A 19,564-nucleotide genomic window follows, 5' to 3' on the forward strand; every position below is an offset into this window, starting at 1 on the left:
AGGATCAGCATATAAAAGATCTGTTTTCATATCTTTTCTTTAGATTAGATTTAGGTTATTTGATTTATTCACATATGCACAATAATTGCAGGAAGGAGTGAACTTCATACGTGTATTTTAAAGTCCAGGTTCCTAGCAGTTAGACCAAATTGTTTCTCAGTTAGCAGTCTGAAGATTACTTTTAAATGACTGTCAGTTTTATGAGGTTATGAGGTGCATTAAAATGTCATAGTACTAAAAAACATGACATGAAAATATCAGTAATCCAGCAGTATTATAAATGTTTGAAATGAATAGATTTGTTGCTGTAATGTCTACAAATAAAGGTTTATGTGTGTGGTGATAAAACTGAAATGTTTAGTTCATTTACACTTGTATTGTTTACAAATTGAAGTTTATGTGCTTAGGAATCTAAATGAAAATATCTAATACACCCAGCAGAGGTTGCCAGCACTTAGGAAATGACTCTAATTGTATATTGTGTATTTGGAATGAGGTGGATTTATTGATAACTTTGTTGATACTGGCTTTTTAAATTTCTGAATAAAGAAAGTATTTCTCACTGCCTTACCAATAATATAAGACATTGGCAGGACGTGGATGCAAGGAGAAAGGACCAGGAGATGAAATCATAACCAAGAGACTAGTGGGGGATCAAACCCAGAAAGACAGATGATCATACAACTAAACCCAATATGTAACCAAAAATGTCTTGTGTCATTAAACTGGATAATCTACAAAGAAGCACTCATTAAAAAAAAAAAAAAAAAGTTTTGCTTTGTTATCCACAATCATGGATGACCCATAAGGCTGCCTTAAATAGCTTTACACCTATCATGCGGCTTGTCACAATTTCCAGAGGTGTGATGTTGACAATGCACAACTGCATCTGGGAAACAGTATGGTGTTGTGATACAACAAAAAATATAGTATAAGCCCAAAACAAAACTAACACAATGAAAGTGAAACTAAAATCAGTATAATTTAAAAATATATATATATAAATGCCCTCACAAAAAATTAACAAACAGAAAGCAACTAAAAAATCACCAGCATTCACAACACTCACATTTTCTTGAATGAGCAGTGTTCAATCTATATGTCCTTAATGGATATCTGCTTATTCTCATTATATGTTGCCCTCTACCTAAACTTGCCACTGAGAAGTCTTGAAATCTTTAGATCCAACTTATCTCATAAGTAATCATTTTCCTCTATCATGGCACATGGCATAGCTTCCTAGAATATTTCTTTTTTTTTTTTTGTCTTCAAAAGAGACCTCCCAAGGTCTTAGTGAAACACTTTAATATGGATTTAGTTGGATTTTTACATTCTGCCCATGTGGGAATTCCAAAATTTTTTCCATTTTTTTTCCATCTGACCCTATCTTCAGAATCTACTAATTTATTCTGAAGATTTTTACATTAATGTTTCTAAGGTAGTCTTCGTTTCTTCTTTCACAGTCACCATCTGTTCCAGCTGTTCAGTGCAGGATGTATTTTATGTTGTCAATCCAAGCACCTGTCATATTAACTTTAATATTTTACTAATTTTTTTTTTCCATTTTATGCTTGCGACATTTGACTAAACATTTTACTTACTTCTTCACTGTCTTATTCATATCATTCATACCCTCATTTCTTTCATATCAGTCCACAGCATAATCATCAGCTTCTAAAGGATCTTTCAATTTAAAAGCAGTCTTTATATTTAGTGCTCTGATGTTGTTTTGTAATTCGTGGTTGATTGTGTTGGAGTTTGTGAAAAAAAATGGCAGATGAGTCCCTGATTTTGCTTTGTGAGGTGAATTCCAGTAATACTTACTGTCAGCCTCACTATTGTTGGTAGTAGTTCAGCCATTGCTAAAGTGTAATGTTTTCTAGCCTGTTTGCTGCTGTGACTGCTACACCAGGTGCACCAGAATGTATGTTTAATACTCCCTCACCTTGTAGCAAACACATATCAAGCCAATCTCTTTGGCTTTGGAAACGTTTTTAAAGGTTTTCATTTCAGAAGCATGTGCTGTATGCTGTGCCGTAGGAGTATTAAAATGCAGTTAGGATAGTTAGTTGAAGGATTAAAGGGTAAAGCACAGCTGATAGAGTAGTCTGAAGGATCCATTCCTAGCAATCACACAAAACTAGCTAAGACTTAATAGATAGTTACAGATGTTATCACTGTTAATTGTAAAATTGCCAAAGAGCATTCTTGTCATTTTGATACAGTCAAAAATCTAGTTTTTCATTTTTTTGGTAATTTCAATAACCTTTTAACAAGTTTAGAGATTTGCTTAGTTGTATCAAAGCAGATGATTTAAGTATTGCAAATACAAACACACGCACACACTGCACAAATCTTTACTCCTGTGGAGATGAGGAAAATGGCAAAAGCCTTACAAAGGTTAAAATATTGTGCAAAAAATTACATTGTCCATTAGCAGCAACCAAACTCCAAAAGCTATGTTTCAACATAAAAACCCCAAATATTCTGAACTCAACAACCCAACAAACACCAGTATCACAAAGACGTAGGAATGTGGTCTGTATTTTGTATATCTGCAAAGCAAAGACAAGTTTCAGAGAAAATCTTTATAGAAGTTCAAAGTCATTAGTAATTGCTTTTATTTGTTGATGTTAGTAGCTTGGTAAAACAAGGCACTGGCTAATTGGTTACATCAGCCCCAATGTATGTAACACTATTTAAGAACTGTTAATATTTGAAAAAGTAAAGAATTTATCATATCTATGACAAACTTTGTCATAGTTTTCACATTGCCATTGTTTGAAAAGCTTACACTGAAGAAATATATATTATAGCATACAATGCTGTTTACTATATTTAATGAAATAGTTTTGCTGCTTTTCAAGTATCTATCATCTGTTTTAGGTAGATCAACTTTCCTTTATCAAAACTTTAATAAAATTTGCTGAAACTCTTTACAATGAACATATGTTTCTAGGATGTTGCTGCTTTGCATAACATTATTTTATCCCCTAATTTCATAGCTATTGAATACAAATAGAATACATCCATCCATCCATCCATCCATTCTCTTCCGCTTATCCGAGGTCGGGTCGCGGGGGCAGCAGCTTGAGCAGAGATGCCCAGACTTCCCTCTCCCCGGCCACTTCTTCTAGCTCTTCCGGGAGAATCCCGAGGCGTTCCCAGGCCAGCCGGGAGACATAGTCCCTCCAGCGTGTCCTGGGTCTTCCCCGGGGCCTCCTCCCGGTTGGACGTGCCCGGAACACCTCCCCAGGGAGGCGTCCAGGAGGCATCCTGATCAGATGCCCGAGCCACCTCATCTGACTCCTCTTGATGTGGAGGAGCAGCGGCTCTACTCTGAGCCCCTCCCGGATGACTGAGCTTCTCACCCTATCTTTAAGGGAGAGCCCAGACACCCTGCGGAGGAAACTCATTTCAGCTGCTTGTATTCGCGATCTCGTTCTTTCGGTCACTACCCATAGCTCATGACCATAGGTGAGGGTAGGAACATAGATTGACCGGTAAATTGAGAGCTTTGCCTTATGGCTCAGCTCCATTTTCACCACGACAGACCGATTCAAATAGACTCATTCAAATAGAATACATTTATTTAGAAAGAGATCTATTGTTTAGAATAGTGATTATGAATATATTTTGAATGTTTTATTTTTAGGGCGGCACGGTGGTGCAGTGGGTAGCGCTGCTGCCTCGCAGTTGGGAGACCTGGGGACCTAGGTTCGCTTCCCGGGTCCTCCCTGCGTGGAGTTTGCATGTTCTCCCTGTGTCTGCATGGGTTTCCTCCGGGCGCTCCGGTTTCCTCCCACAGTCCAAAGACATGCAGGTTAGGTGGATTGGCGATTCTAAAATTGGCCCTAGTGTGTGCTTGGTGTGTGGGTGTGTTTGTGTGTGTCCTGCGGTGGGTTGGCACCCTGCCCAGGATTGTTTCCTGCCTTGTGCCCTGTGTTGGCTGGGATTGGCTCCAGCAGACCCCCGTGACCCTGTGTTCGGATTCAGCGGGTTGGAAAATGGATGGATGTTTTATTTTTTCCTAAATATCATGAATAAATGTATATGGCACCTGTTTATATAGAGCTGATTTCTTTGTTAGTTTTACTAATATGTATACTGTGGCAATTGTTTCAGTTTATCTAATAAAATCAATATTTTAACTTGCTGTTGTCATTCTTTCTGTAAAGTCTTTCCTTATGCTATACTAATATTAATGGTGACTTTTTGAAACTTTGCCTAAGATAAAGTTCATAGGTATTTATGTATAGTTGACTAATTTTCTAGAATCAATAATTAATCGGCAGTGGTGTTCCTCAGGAGACAATGGTTGTTTCATACATTTAAAAAAAAAAGTTAATTTAAATCATTGATAGGACCAGCCATTGAAGCCTGGACAATGTTTTTTAAAAAAAAAAAAAAAAAAAAAAAAGTAAGTAATTAATTTCATTATTTCAATAGAGCCATGTAGTCTCTATTGCACTGATGTCAACACTAGCTCACCTTTCCCTGGAGTTTCATTTTCTCTATGTAATTCTGGTTACAGAAGGTTGGGACTAGAGAACACTGCAAGTTAGATACAGGAAAAACGCAGTAAGAGTATTTTATTTCTCTTTCATCCCATTCCTACCTTTTATCCAGTGGGCACAGGTATATTGTGCTATGTTCCGTTGAAGGCTTTGTAGGATACTGCTAGGTCTTCAGCAGTACCATTTTTAGATCTTAATGTAGTGTTTGAAGGCCTTTTTTTTTACTCCTTTGGTTAGGCTGTGTGTATAGGTTTGCTACAGACCAGGAAAGATCTGCACAGATCATGAAAATTATTTTGATTTGACTACAATGATACCGATTGTGGTACTGTGCACACCAGCTCATATAAGAAATAAATGGCAAGCCAAATATATATTGTATAAAAGTAATTGGATGTATTAAGTCATACAAAAAATGAATTAGTATAGAGAGAATACAAATTGTTCAACACATCCAAAATAAAATCTATTTGCTACTCCAGGCCTAATCGTTCAATAGTACAGTCTGTAACTGATGATTAGGACTACCATTTCTATATACAGTGGAACCTCGGTTTGCGAGCATAATTCGTTCCGGAAATGTGCTCGCAGTCCAAAGCACTCATGTATCAAAGTGAATTTCCCCATAAGGAATAATGGAAACTCAGATGATTCGTTCCACAACCCAAAACTATTCATATAAAAATGATTAATACAAAATATAAAGTAAAAATACATAAAACAAATTAACCTGCACTTTACCTTTGAAAAGAATCATGGCTGGTGTGAGTGAGTTTCTAAACTCTTGTGGGATTCCACCCAACAGGACAACACGCGGAAGAGCGTCCCAAAGCAATCGCAGTCTCCCAGCACTGTAGCAGTTCGCTGTAAAAGTGAATCCGAAAAGATCGCGGACATGCTATAAGCGCCTGCTGTCGATGGGTGATACAAGGAACATTATAAATGCGCAGGGCACAGTATTACTTGGCCACGACCCTGCCTGATTGCTGTGTCTGTGTATAGTAGAGTGGCAGATCCCGCTAAAATAAATAACCGCGCTGTTGCTGTTTCAAGCTGATCAAAGCTGGTGTTGCTAAAGTACTGAGACTCAGCTTCGTGTTTTGGGGTGCAAGACGGGGACACGCACATGACAGCACACACACACATACACAGTCACAATGCTGTAGTAAACCATATACGCTTGTACGGATGTTGACTATATGAGTGAGGCACGGCGACTCAGATGGAGAATAGGAGACGATTACCCACAATCCCACAGCGAGAGAGAGAAGAACCATCAGCTCAGTTGTGATCACATGACACTCAGCAGACAAAGAATATACATACTACTCGTATTGCAAGACCTCGCTCGTTTATCAAGTCAAAATTTATTAAAAATTTTAGCTCGTCTTGCAAAACACTTGTAAACCAAGTTACTCGCAAACTGAGGTTCCACTGTATACTCTTTCTCCTGTTCGTTTTCTCTCCAAATCTCTAGCCAAATTCCCTACATGTTTGTTGAGCCAGGCTGATTTCCTGCTGGTTACCTGTGAAGTTTCTCTTCATGAGGCTTGTAAACATTCATATTTAAAGGGATCACCACCCCCAGCATCCCCGTCTACCTATGCTGGCATTGAGAGAAGCTATCCATGTACCATTTTAGGTTTTCTTCCCGTGCAGCCACTTTCAGACTCTTGCCTTATATGCCATTTTATTTCAACATACATCCCTGCTGACCAAATGCTTATTGAGCAATACTGTATATCACAAACTGTTTTTCTCATATATACAATGAATGTGTGTGTGTGTGTTTATATGAATAAACACTATACAGTCCGTACTGACAGGGTGCATTTTTTTTTTTTTTACACTTTTCTGGAAGAATGTCTGGGTTATAGGGATTTTAATGAATACAGGCTTACTCATTAAAATGCTGTTCAGCACAGCTGGTTCGCTAAGCTTTTTCTGCCCTCATTATAGTGAAACCCATCAACAGTAGCTACCCATGGGACTGCATAAAAAGCAGGTTTTATTGACAAGAAGCTTTTATATCCAGGTTGTGTTATATTAAAATGTAAATATCTAGTGATGAAAAAATCACTAAGTGGCATCTCAAGGAGAGGGTCGTCTAAAAATACGGTTGAGTTGCATATCATATAATTATTTTTAAAAAATTACTTTATATAAAACAATTTGTAGTGTTCTTATGGTTTGTAGTAATTAGTAATTTGTGAAACAATGCTGAAGCCCCAATATATTACAGTTCCCACTTGGATAACAGTAGTTTTGGAAGATAGCAGTATAAATTCGGTAAATCTTTTCTAAAAAATATACATTATTATTTGCATCTAAACGCAATATATGGAGCATTTTGTTATTATATATCTTTGTTTATCGTCAACTGAAATGAGTGTCTTTCTATAGCCACCTCTGTATAAAATGGCAATGCTCATTTGTCTTTCATGAACTAGATAGACATCAGTGACACAGAGAAATTCTTTTTATGTGGTATGCAGAAACACATACCTGTAACTGTATTTTATGAAAAATGAAAGATGGACTTGGATCTCCTATTAAACCATTCTTAAATATTCAGTTTATTTGTTCTTCATGTTTTCCATACATTAGATGCCAATTTCACACATTTCAATTACAAAATCAGTGATGCATCACATCCTCACTACTGGTGAATGTGTTTCCATCTGTTTTGAAGTGCAAAACACTGAGCCTTCCCACAAGGATACCTGCAAAACTAAAGGACTTTATACTACAGTACAGCACAGTGCAGCTAGCATTTACATTTAAAGATGCTAAAAAATAGCAAAGCACCTAGAGTGAACAGGTGGGGCAAGAGGGGACAACGCCCCCTTAAACGTCCTGTCCCCTTAAATCAAACTTTTAGAAGTTGAGAAAGAAAATAATAGATTACCCACAAACTGAATATAGACAAGATTTACTACAGTAGCTGAAAAATCCACTGGAAAAGGCACAAATGAGATGATAGGTTTCACCTCTTGTTCGCTCTTTCCCTCTGTGCTCTGTTTGTGCACAGGCTCACACTGCGATCTGCAGAGATCCCCCACTCACCCGCCCCCCAGCTAAACATCCAATCACTGTTAGTATGCAAATGACCCGGTGTCAGGTTTCTCAGTAGGCAGGGCAGAGCAAAATGAGCCAATTGTATCCGGCTGCAGGTCGTAGACTCTGCCTTCCACGCCCCCGGCCTTCCGCGCCTCCTGCCTTCCACACCACGCCCCCAGCATTCGCGTCCGTCCTCTGTAACATCGCTTTCGTTGAAAAACTAGTAACGTTGATTTACCATGTAACCCTAAAAGATGATATTAATATGACTTCCTGCAATCACGAGGCAAGAATCCGAGTTTCTTTTTATGGTATTACTGTCGTGTTTACTTAAAAAATAGTTTTATAATTTATGAGTCAGGATTCGATTGTTAAAAGAAAGAGGGCATAACATATTTTTAGATTAAGGAAACCCCATACTAAATATGAATGTGGATGCTCTAACTGCTATTATAGTGAATTCTATCATTCAAAATATTTGAAATTATTTTTATGGTATTTTGTACTAAACGGCATGTCTGACATTATTTCTGGAACCTCGTTCAATAAAGGAACATTCCGTTAATGACATTAATTTATTATATTACAAAATAAATGATGATCAATAACACAACAAAGCAATCAACAGGCATGAAAATAAAGGTCTAAACTTTCGAGTTCAAAAGAAACTTTTAAAATTGTTTATATTGAACAATTTTTTAAATGATCCAGCTTACTAATACAGTTCAAACCTTCATTTCCATTGTTTGTCTTGAATTGTGTTTTCTTAATTTTGTTCTTCACTGCTGCTATAATGTTGATAAATTTCAAGTGGAGTTATTAAACTTTCAAACATTTACCCGATTTTTAATTTTAATGCATAATTGTTCTCCCTGGGACCCTAACTTATAAATATGTACTTATCAAAAAAAGTGAAGCAATCTCTCAAATTGCTTAATAGATATTATATCGTTTGTTTTTCTAAAGAAATGCAAACATTTGCATTATTGAAAGTTGCACTTCCATAAACCGTCGTTTTTATTTATTTTGGAACTGAACTAACAGATTTTAAACTTAACTTTAAAAATGTTTCGTTTGGGTCGATACAATAATTACAAATCAATATTTTAGTGATTTTAAATCATTTAATCGCCATATACCATTTCTTGTATTAGGAATTTGTCATTTGTTGCATACCCCAACTTACTCTCCAAACGGAGATGTACTTTTTTGTAAATAAGATTACCGTTATTAGGTCATCGGTGTCACTGCCTGCTCAGGATTCTTCTCATAGTGTGTTCAGCTGTCTTTGACCACTTTGTGCCTGCGTGTGTCATCGTCTCTGTTGTCTGATTTGGTGTAACGCCTGAATCCTACAAAGTGCCCCCTGGTCAGTGTCCCCTCTTGATTAGTTAATGGTTTTTTTGATTCTGTCAGACCAAGTATTGTTACCTTAATAAATGCTAGCTTGATTTCTGGTTTTGTTCCTGCTGCCTTGAAACACGCTGTGGTGCAGAAACGTATTATAAAAAACAAAATAAGGACCCTCTAATGTGTCACATTTCAGGCCAATTTCTAAACTGCCTTTTTTATCTAAAGTCTTTGAAAAAGTTGTCCTACCTCAAACATTTCTAGATGAAAATAGTATTCTGGAAAAATTCCAATCCAAATACAGATGTTCTTGCAGCACTGAAACATCCTTGTTAAAGGTTAACAGCGACCTCTTCCCAATTACTAATCCTGGAGATTCTGCCATTCTTGTACTGCTAGATCTTACCTCAGCTTTTGATGCTGTGGATCTTATGATTCTTATATCCTGCCTTGAACAGTATGTAGTCATCCAAGGTAATGCCCTGAAATGGTTTAAATCATATCCAAGAAATAGGAGCGTTTCTATTAATTTGGGTGAGTTCTCATCCTCTGTAGCTCCTCTTACTTGTGGGGTTCCATTCTTGGACCAGCTATCTTTTTGATAGGCATGTTACCTTTAGGCTCAATTGTTAACAAGTATGGCTTCTCTATACTGATGACACTTAAATATATTTGCCACTAAAATCAAAGCGAGAAAATACAGACTCTCCATGTGTGCTTGAATGATATTAAAACCTGGATGGCAATGCATCTTCTTAAACTAAATGATAATAAAACTGTGATCATGGTGTTCAAGAGTTAAGAAAGTTTGAGTGTCTGTGATATTGCTCTTGGACCCCTTTCCATATACCTATCATAAAGCTTCAGTTAGCCCAGGTGTGATCTGTGACAGCTCATTCAAACTCGACAAACAGATAAATTGTGAAGTTAAATGAAGCTTTTTCCAGCTGCGACTTTAAGGTAAAGGCTTTTCTTTCTTTCTGTGATCTTGAAAAGGCCATCCAAGCTTTTACAGCATCTGGTTTGGACTATTGCAGTTCTTTGTATGTAGGTATTGGTCAAGCCCTGTTACGACGCCTACAACTATTCCACAACTTTGCTGTTCACTTATTGAAGGCTCTCGTAAGTGTGGCGATATTTCACCAATACTGACCTCACTTCACTGGCTTCTGGTCCATTTCAGAATTGATTTTAAAATTCTGTTTCTTGTTTTCAAATGTTTGAGTGGATCAGCCCCATCTTGCCTCTTGGAATCTCTTCACTTGTATATGCCAACAAGATCTCTGTGGTCTACTAGCCCGATGCTCTTAGTTGTGCCGAGGTCGAGGCTGAAGCAAAGGAGGAATCGGGTGTTTGTGGTGGCTGCTCCTTTTCTCTGGAATGGCTCTCCTTATTATATTAGGTCTGCTCCATCACAGGCCATTTTTAAGTCATCATTAAAGTCTTATTTCTTCTTGCTGCCATTTGACCCTCCAAAAGGTTGACATTTTTTGTATATGTTGGCTCACGTACATTCAGGATTATAAATATGTATATATGGGTATTTTAAGTTTTATCTTTTATGTAATGGCTGGTTATTCTTGCAGTTTTGTGATGTGTACGTACGGTATATTTGAACTGCTTCTTTTACCCTTTCTTGTACAGCACTTTGGTTCAGTTCTGGCTGCTGTTGTAAATGTGGTTTATAAATAAATATTGCCTTGCCCTGCTTTATAAAACATTTTTTTAATACATAACACTAAGACAATGGACTGTAAAGATGAAGTTGGTTTGCAACATTTATTACAAAAAAGTTAAAGAATATATAAAATATAGAACAAGAATTGTAGGTTGTAACTGAACAGTGAGGGACATGTATGTTTGTTACATTTTCTCACAAAACTCAGTCATTTTCCTTTTTCCTCTCACGTTAATCTAAAAACAGATGCATGTCTTCCATAAGTGAAAAAAATATGTCTAAAGACATATTCTCTCTCCTCTTCTTCTGGAAATTCAGATAGCAAATCAAATTTCTGAAGGGCCTCCTCAGTGTCGTCTTTGTCCATTGACAGTAATGCAGGGAGTGAGATTCGCCCCCTGAACACAGAAATGTTCTCAGCACACCACTTCTGTGCCTCGGTGAAATGCTGAAGGATTCCATGCTGCTGTAATACATTATATTAAAAAAGAAAGAAAGAAAATTATTTAAATGGTCATTATAAAGCTCATAGCCTTTTACTCCACATTTACAAGGAATGTAGATAGATAGATAGATAGATAGATAGATACTTTATTAATCCCAATGGGAAATTCACATTCTTCAGCAGCAGCATACTGATACAATAAATAATATTAAATTAAAGAATGATAATAATACAGGTGAAAAAAACAGACAATAACTAAGTATAATGTTAAATATTAACGTTTACCCCCCCTGGTGGAATTAAAGAGTCGCATAGTTTGGGGGAGGAACGATCTCCTCAATCTGTCTGTGGAGCAGGACAGTGACAGCAGTCTGTCGCTGAAGCTGCTCTTCTGTCTGGAGATGACATTATTTAATGGATGCAGTGGATTCTCCATAATTGATAGGAGCCTGCTGAGAGCCCTTCGCTCTGCCACAGATATTAAACTGTCCAGCTCCATGCCAACAATAGAGCCTGCCTTCCTCACCAGTTTGTCCAGGCGTGAGGCGTCTTTCCTCTTAATGCTGCCTCCCCAGCACACCACTGCGTAGAAGAGGGCGCTCGCCACAACTGTTTGATAGAACATCTGCAGCATCTTATTGCAGATGTTGAAGGAAGCCAGCCTTCTAAGGAAGTATAACCGGCTTTGTCCTTTCTTGCACAGCGCATCAGTATTGGCAGTCCAGTCTAATTTATCATCCAGCTGCACTCCCAGATATTTATAGGTCTGCACCATCTGCACACAGTCACCTTTGATGATCACTGGGTCTATGAGGGGTCTGGGCCTCCTAAAATCCACCACCAGCTCCTTGGTTTTGCTGGTGTTCAGGTGTAGGTGGTTTGAGTCGGACCATTTAACAAAGTCATTGATTAGGTCCCTATACTCCTCCTCCAGCCCATTCCTGATACAGCCCACGATAGCAGTGTCATCAGCGAACTTTTGCACATGGCAGGACTCCGAGTTGTATTGGAAGTCCGATGTATATAGGCTGAACAGGACCGGAGAAAGTACAGTCCCTTGTGGCGCTCCTGTGTTGCTGACCACAATGTCAGACGTGCAGTTCCCAAGACGCACATACTGAGGTCTGTCTTTAAGATAGTCCACGATCCATGCCACTAGGTATGAATCTAATCCCATCTCTGTAAGGAAAGTAAAAAAAAATAATGTACAGTAAATTTAATTTATTATACATTATTAACATTACTGCTTTCGATCACAGATTCTACAAGTCTTCAGTGTTTCTTACAATACACTATTATTAATACAGCACACAATGCATTTCAAATGTTTTAAGGCCTTTAAGAGTTGTACTAGTACTACAGTTTGTCAGAAGATATAAAACAGGTTTTTAGTCTTTTGGACTTTGACTCCTACTGCTTAACGATTAACAGTCGGCATCTGAGACAAGCATTAAGTCTTTTTATACATTTTATTCACTATACCACAGGCATTGTAAGCCAGCATCAACAAAATGTAATTTATCTTTCTTATGGAAGTTTATAAAATGATGTGTCTGTACCTGCTCATCAGTGCCCTGTGCTGGATGTTGGAGAAGGGACGCTGACGTTTCTTCTAAAAGAAAAAATCTGAAATCTGCAGAATGCAGTGCTATGGAACAGAATAGCAAGACATTTGTTCATTTCAGATGTAGTGCCAAGTCTTTACTCTGTCTTCTCATTAATGGCTCAATAAAGTCTAAACCTAAAAACATAGAAAATAATATTTACCTAAGGAAATGTTAAAAAAGAACCAAAAGAATAAGCACAAAAAAATGACCCTGTCCTGGCTGTTCATTGTTTCTGTACCTTCTAATTTTTTGTATGGTTCTTGGCCTTCATTTAGAAAGGCGTTTGCTCGCTCAGTCTGATGTGAGCAGTTACTTCAGTGATTTCAAAAAGAAGCACTAAGATTATAATGGTAAACATTTGGACTATTCGTCTTTGATTTACAATATGGCTAAGTATATTTGCCATATTGCTGCAGAACTAAATTAGAGTTATTAAAGGAAATTTAAATTTCATTTACCCCTTGGTGCTGGAGTTCTCCAGTAACATTCTACACCAGCTCTTCCACAAAGCCAGCATGTCATTCTAAAGAGGATTGAGCAGAGTCACGTTGTTAAAAGGAGTTTAATGTTACAAAAATATTTATGCAAACCATTATAAACATACATTTAAATGATCTGGATTTTGAAAGGTAGGCGTTTCTGGAACTTCAAAACCACTATGGACAGTATGTTGAAATTAAAAAAAAAAAAACAAATGTAATAAAATAAGTTAAACATAACACAAATATCCAACACAAATTGTAGAAGGTGACAAAAATGGGAACCAGCAACCAGATATAATCCTCCCTCTACAGATACTACAATGAAAGAAGAGAGGACTAAAGTTGAGACACAACTCATTAAAATTGAAGGGGGCCTCGAGGATGAAATACAGAGACACCACAAAATGGTCCTTTGGAAACCTGGACACAACATTAAATACAGACATACAAAAAATGATAGTTACAATATGAAATGGTCATACCATCAACATGGAAATTCCACAGCCATGGCTATTCATTTGGCTTGGAAGGCCCTAATACATCCATCCATCCATTATCCAACCTGCTATATATCCTCACTACAGGGTCACGGGGGTCTGCTGGAGCCAATCCCAGCCAACACAGGGCGCAAAGCAGAAAACAAAACCCGGGCAGGGTGCCAGCCCACCGCAGGGCGCACACACCAACACACCAAGCACACACTAGGGAGGCCCTAATACAAGGGGTAAAAAAATTTAATCAAAGAAAAATTAAATACTGACATACAATAAACTGTTGACAATGACTTTTAAACAAAAACAACAATGGAATTGGCCACTTGGGACACACCTTGTGTTACATCTGTAAATAGTAAAACCTGCCAAACAACGGAAAATGCTCAGCTTTTTAACCTGTATTTAAAAAAAGTTCCAGTTCAGAAATCTAAATGTCAGTATTGTTTGCAAGCACACACTCTTAGCATACATAAACTACCTGCATACTTGACAATGTGGCCTTCATGACTCTGAAGGTGATGTCGCAGGATGCTGTAGTCTCTGTGCTTTTTACAAAGAGGGCACTTGGATTCATTTGGATATTTAATCAATGTTATCAAAGTTGTTTTTATATTCTCTGCTTTTATGGTGAAATGTGACTGTGGAAATCAAGACAAAAATATGTAATATTAATTTGGCAGAAAGCGCTAACGTGCTTTTATAAATAGCTAACTTAACTAAGAGAAAAGCCAAGCAAAATGACACCTTTTATTGGCTAACTAGAAAGATTACAATATGCAAGCTTTCGAGGCAACTCAGGCCCCTTCTTCAGGCAAGATGTAATCATAGTACCCTAGTACTAACTTAACTAAGTTAAGATAAGATATTTAACATACGTTAATGATGACGATAAACATAAATACCTTTCATATTGTACACTAACATTGCAGATTCTCTACATAGCATCTCATAAATAAGTGAAAAAGTTAATATAGATGAAATAATACGGCAAATATTAAAAAGAAACAATACAAGAGGTAAAAAATAATTAAAACGATATGCTTAAAAATAGGATATGTCAGTAATGACGATAAACAGAGAACAGTTGGATTCGCTATACTGTATATAATCATACATCTCATTAGTTTTGTTTAATGGATCTAAAGTTTCTTTAAATATACTGAGCTTTTTATTCTGTGAGTCCATACCTGGTTCTGTTGTGCCATTGTTTTCCGTGTCGGAAAACGTTTTCAGCTCCTTTTCTTTTTCGAATTGGAAAAACTATACAGCAGCTCTTCTTCTCTTTCTACGGACTATAGGCGGTTGTGGGGCGGACTGTGGAAGGCCGGGGGCATGGAAGGCCAGGGGCGTGGAAGGCCAAGTCTGCGACCTGCAGCCGGGCCCTTCTCAAATGAGCTGCGCAACAGCGGGAGGTTTTCAGGAAGCAGCAAATCTCTGTCGTCAAAATCATAGCGACTCGTGAGATAATAAACAACAACTAAAAAAATACATCTATATTTGTACAGTCAATGGGGGACTAGTCCATTGTTGTTCTCACAGTTTCAGTGTTTCTTTCTCGATCCCACAAGCACCACTGTGAGGCTGTCTGCTGCATAGAGCCGACTGGAGGATCTGTGTCAGTCAGACCCCGACACAAAGCCCCGCCCCAGCTTTCAACTCTGCACTCAACAGTTTTCTGGTTTCATATACTGATGTAATCACAGCGATTTTAGTAAAGCTTATTCACTTTCCAATCCAGCTTCCAGCAGCTCACAAAGGGAAAGTTACTGCTGTGAGATGCATCCTTTTTTCCAACCTTTTAAAAAGCGTGGTGCTGCTCCTGCCTGTACCAATAGCAGTAGCAATGATGATGATGCTGCTGCTGCTGGTACATCAGAGACAGCAGCTGGCATGTCTACTCCTGTGGCATCAACAGGCACTGCTTCTCCTGTACCTCTGCCAACAATTTCTGCCCCAAAGCAACCCGCTCAGCTACCCAGTGACTTAAATGGCAATACACCATCCCAGCCAATACTGAGTAGTTATCCCAAACGTGTATTTGGTGGTACAACATTAAGAACATTCAATCCTGCCTGGTACCGCACACGACCATGGCTGGAGTACTCTGTTGTGCGGGACGCTTGCTTCTGTTTCCCCTGTCGGAAATATGGCAGCACTGTTAATGAGAAGGATGTAGTTAAAACCAGTTAAGGTAAAAACAACTGGAAAGCAGCACTTGATCAAGACAAGGGGCTACAGAGGCATGTGCATGCTTCAACCATCTGGACTGAGCATAAAAGCAGAGAGGGACCAGGGGGGGGACTGTGGATTCAATGTTGGTTGGTAAAACACAACTTGAAAAAAAAACATTACTATGCCAAGAGTATTGGTAGTGCTATAAGGTTTCTCTGTGTAAATGAGTTGGGGCTCCGTGGGACTGCAGAAACCTTGAGACACGATGCAGCGGGTAATGATGACATTGCTTCAGGTATTTTTCTAAAACTGATGGAATATACCTTAGAGAAGGATGAGAAGCTAGCAAGCATTGCTAAGGGTATCCCAAAAAAATGCAAAATACACATCTAAGGATATCCAAAATGAAATTATCCAAACACTGGCTGACATGGCGCTTGGAGAGGTCAGGAAAAAATATAAAAGCGCTGATTCTGCAGGGTTTTGCCTCAAACGTGATGGGACCAGGGATAGGTGCAATGTGGAAAATTTGTCTGTGATAATACGGTTTGTCAGAAATTCCATGCAAGAGGAGCATCTTATTGGGTTACTTGACTTGCAACATCTTGATGCAGAGTACATCACCTCTGAGATACTGTTACACCTTTCTGATGCTGGCTACAGTGCTGACAGTATACTTAGCCAGTGTTATGATGGGGCTTCTGTGATGAGTGGGGTTAGAGGTGGTGTACAAGCTCTGCTCCAAAAGAGGCTTGACAGATATGTCCCATACATCCACTGCTACTGCATCACAGCCAGAGGGTGCAACAGGGTGGGATCTAGAAATGCACTAGATTTGGGTGCAAGACTAGATATGGCTCTCATCTATCTAGATGAGACCACCAACCACCAACTGCACTTAGTGGTTGTGCATGCCATGCAGAGTGAGCTGTGTGCAAAAAGATTTTTTTAGCCTATCTAGTTCAATCAACAACTTTTTTCACCACCACTATGTGCTCTATAAACATGATGCACCTTGCCTAAAGGCTGCTTGAGATCAGATGGACAAGCCACTATGAGGTGACAAGGTACACTGTGGACAATCAAGAACAAATCCTTAGTATCCTATCTGAGATGACAGAGGATGATGATGCTGCAGTTGACCTGTGCACCGAGGCATCAGGCCTGCTATTCCAAATTAAGAGGCATCACTTCTTTGAGATTGGAAAGTTCCTAGTGCGGGTGCTTGGTGTCTTGAAACCAGCAAATGCTATTCTACAGTCTCAGTCAGTTGATCTGTGCAGTGCTTCTGAGGTTGTTAGTGCAGCACTGGACTCCTTAAAAAAACATCCGTGAGGATGACTGTTGGGGAGTGTCATGTCCTGCTGAGGATGAGTCACATCCAACAAAGAGAAAGAGAACAATGAGCAAACACCTGGATCAAAGTGTTGTGCTCTCAGTGGTGACCCTACCATTTCCCCCCATCAGTCTCTGAAAAGATCCCTGCTCAACTTTCTTGACAGGGCCATTCAGAAATGGAAACTAGATTTTCACACTAGAATATTGACCTGATGAGAGCTATATCTAGTCTTGCACCCAAATCTAGCGCATTTCTAGATCCCACCCTGTTGCACCCTCTGGCTGTGATGGCTGGCACTGTAGCAGATGTTGTAAGTCTGAAAAATGAAGTTCTTGTGGCAAAACAGATGCTGCTCAAAAAATGTTCAAAGGAAACAGACCTGTCCACTGTGTGTAAACTCCTGCAGGAGTACATGGAAGCCTTTCCTGAGTTGCATAAATTGAATGTAACAGTCCTGGTAATTGGTGTGTCTTCAGCATCATGTGAGAGTTCCTTCTCCACTTTGTCACGGGTCCTAACCCCCTATCGTCGCATCATGTTACATAAAAGAAAGAGGAATTTGGTTATCTTGGCCCATGAGAAGTCCATAACAAATAACTTGGATATGGATGAATTCGTAAGAGTTTTTGCAAAGGGAAACAGGAGACTGTTGTTGTAGAGTGGATTGAGGAGAAAGGAGAGTGGAGCTGTTCATTTGCAAACAGAGAGCTCAGTTGCTTACAAAACAAACAAGCTTAAAACAAGACAAAAAAAGAAGAAAAAAGTAAAAATGTTATGTTCTAAATCTGTTGTGTTCTACAAATTAGTTTGAGAATTGTAGGAAAAGACATGGTGAATTGTTTTTTTTTTTTTTAATTACTATGCCAACCCTTTTTAGTTTTGTAAATATTGGCTATATTGAGAGATCTTATTTTATTCTTTCTTTATTTTGCAAATTTATCTGAGAAATAGGCCATCCAGTTAAGATGAATTTTATGTTGTTGGTTGTAAAGATCTGGATGGATATTTTATTTTATTCTTTATTTTATTTTTTTATTCTGTTTTTCAGTTTTATTTTTCAAGACTTTGTGAATTAATTTTTTTTTATAACTTGGCCTACCCTTTTTAGTTTTGTTAATATTGGCAATAGTGAGAAGTGTTATTGTTGGGTTCAAATATATTTGATATAGGCCATCCAATTAAGGTAAATGTCATGTTTTTAGTTGTTATAATCTGATTAGGAATATTTTATTTTATTTTTTGTTGTTTTATTTTTCAGTTTTCCTCCTGAGGGATTGCCACCTTATCGTGGTCAGGGGGTTTGTGTGCCTCAGTGACCCTAAGAGCTACACCAGCAGAAGCTTAGCCTTCAGGTGGGACACCCAAGTTGGACAGGTCTTAGGGTAGAGGCCTGACAAAGTGCAATCCAATTACATGACAAAAACAGTTATCCAGAGTAGGGCTGCACGATAACAGAAAAAATGATTATCACGATTATTTTGCTCAAAATTTTTATCACGATTAATAATGACGATTATTCCTTTGGTAATGAACTTTTATTCACTTGTGTATTCTTATTGCACTTTACAGCCACAAATAAAGAAAAATAAACAAACCGAACATGTTTAGAATGGAGAGTTTTTCTTAGCTGTGGTAAATAAATAAAATTAAACTGCCTCTTTTACATCAACTTGTAATAAAATCAAATAAGAATAAAAATTTTTTACAACATGTTACAGATATTTGGCTAAGAACACAAGCCTGTCAACTTGATCGGGCTTTAGGGAAGACCGCAAGCAAGTAACTACATTTCCACCGGAACTAAAAGCCCTCTCTGAAGGAGAGCTTGTGGCTGGTATGCACAAGTATTTTTTCCAAGTATTTTTTCAAGTATTTTGCCACTTTTGAAAGCCTTGGGTAGATCTTTTCATGTTCTTTCCACCATTTTAATGGGTCCCCCTCACTATCCAGGTAGCTTGACTGCAAGTAAGATTCCAGCTCACAGGCTACACTGGATTTCTGGTTGTTAGGTGGCAAGGCTTGTTCAGCAGTTTTAAAGTAGCTTCCTAAAGTCATCTTTTTCTTTGGGGCACATCCAATTTCAGCATCCTCCTCGCTGGTCTCTTGTGCTGTTTCTTGGGGTGGCACCTAAACACAGAAAAAGGCATTTAGAACAAATTTAACTAATTGAGACTCAAAACACTAATATAGATCTCAGTGCAGCTCATTTTTATTACCATCATTGCCAAAGTCTGCATCTCAGCTTTGAGTCTGGATTGAATTGTTGTTTTGTTGTCTTCAGCCGTGTATCTCATCTTAAATCGTGGATCCACCGTAGATGCCATGTCCAGTAGAGCTTGGATGTCTGGGTCACTGTATTTTTCGTTTAGGTACTCCAAAATTTTAGACTTGATTGCTCTTGACAGGTCAGTATCATCATC

General features: G+C 38.3%; 1 protein-coding gene and 1 long non-coding RNA gene across 3 annotated transcripts in view; one reads left to right on the forward strand and one right to left on the reverse strand.

The window, feature by feature from the left end:
• asb3 (ankyrin repeat and SOCS box containing 3) overlaps positions 1–19,564 on the forward strand; it is a 212,410-nt gene that overhangs the window by 76,081 nt on the left and 116,765 nt on the right. The window lies entirely within an intron of this gene.
• Positions 13,201–13,702, reverse strand: LOC127525966 (uncharacterized). Its single transcript, XR_007933576.1, has 2 exons — positions 13,477–13,702; positions 13,201–13,439 (listed from the first exon to the last, which is right to left on the reverse strand). It is a non-coding gene; the product is annotated as an uncharacterized LOC127525966 (long non-coding RNA).

The sequence above is a fragment of the Erpetoichthys calabaricus genome, chromosome 15 (assembly GCF_900747795.2).
Source record: "Erpetoichthys calabaricus chromosome 15, fErpCal1.3, whole genome shotgun sequence".
Lineage (NCBI taxonomy): Eukaryota > Metazoa > Chordata > Cladistia > Polypteriformes > Polypteridae > Erpetoichthys > Erpetoichthys calabaricus.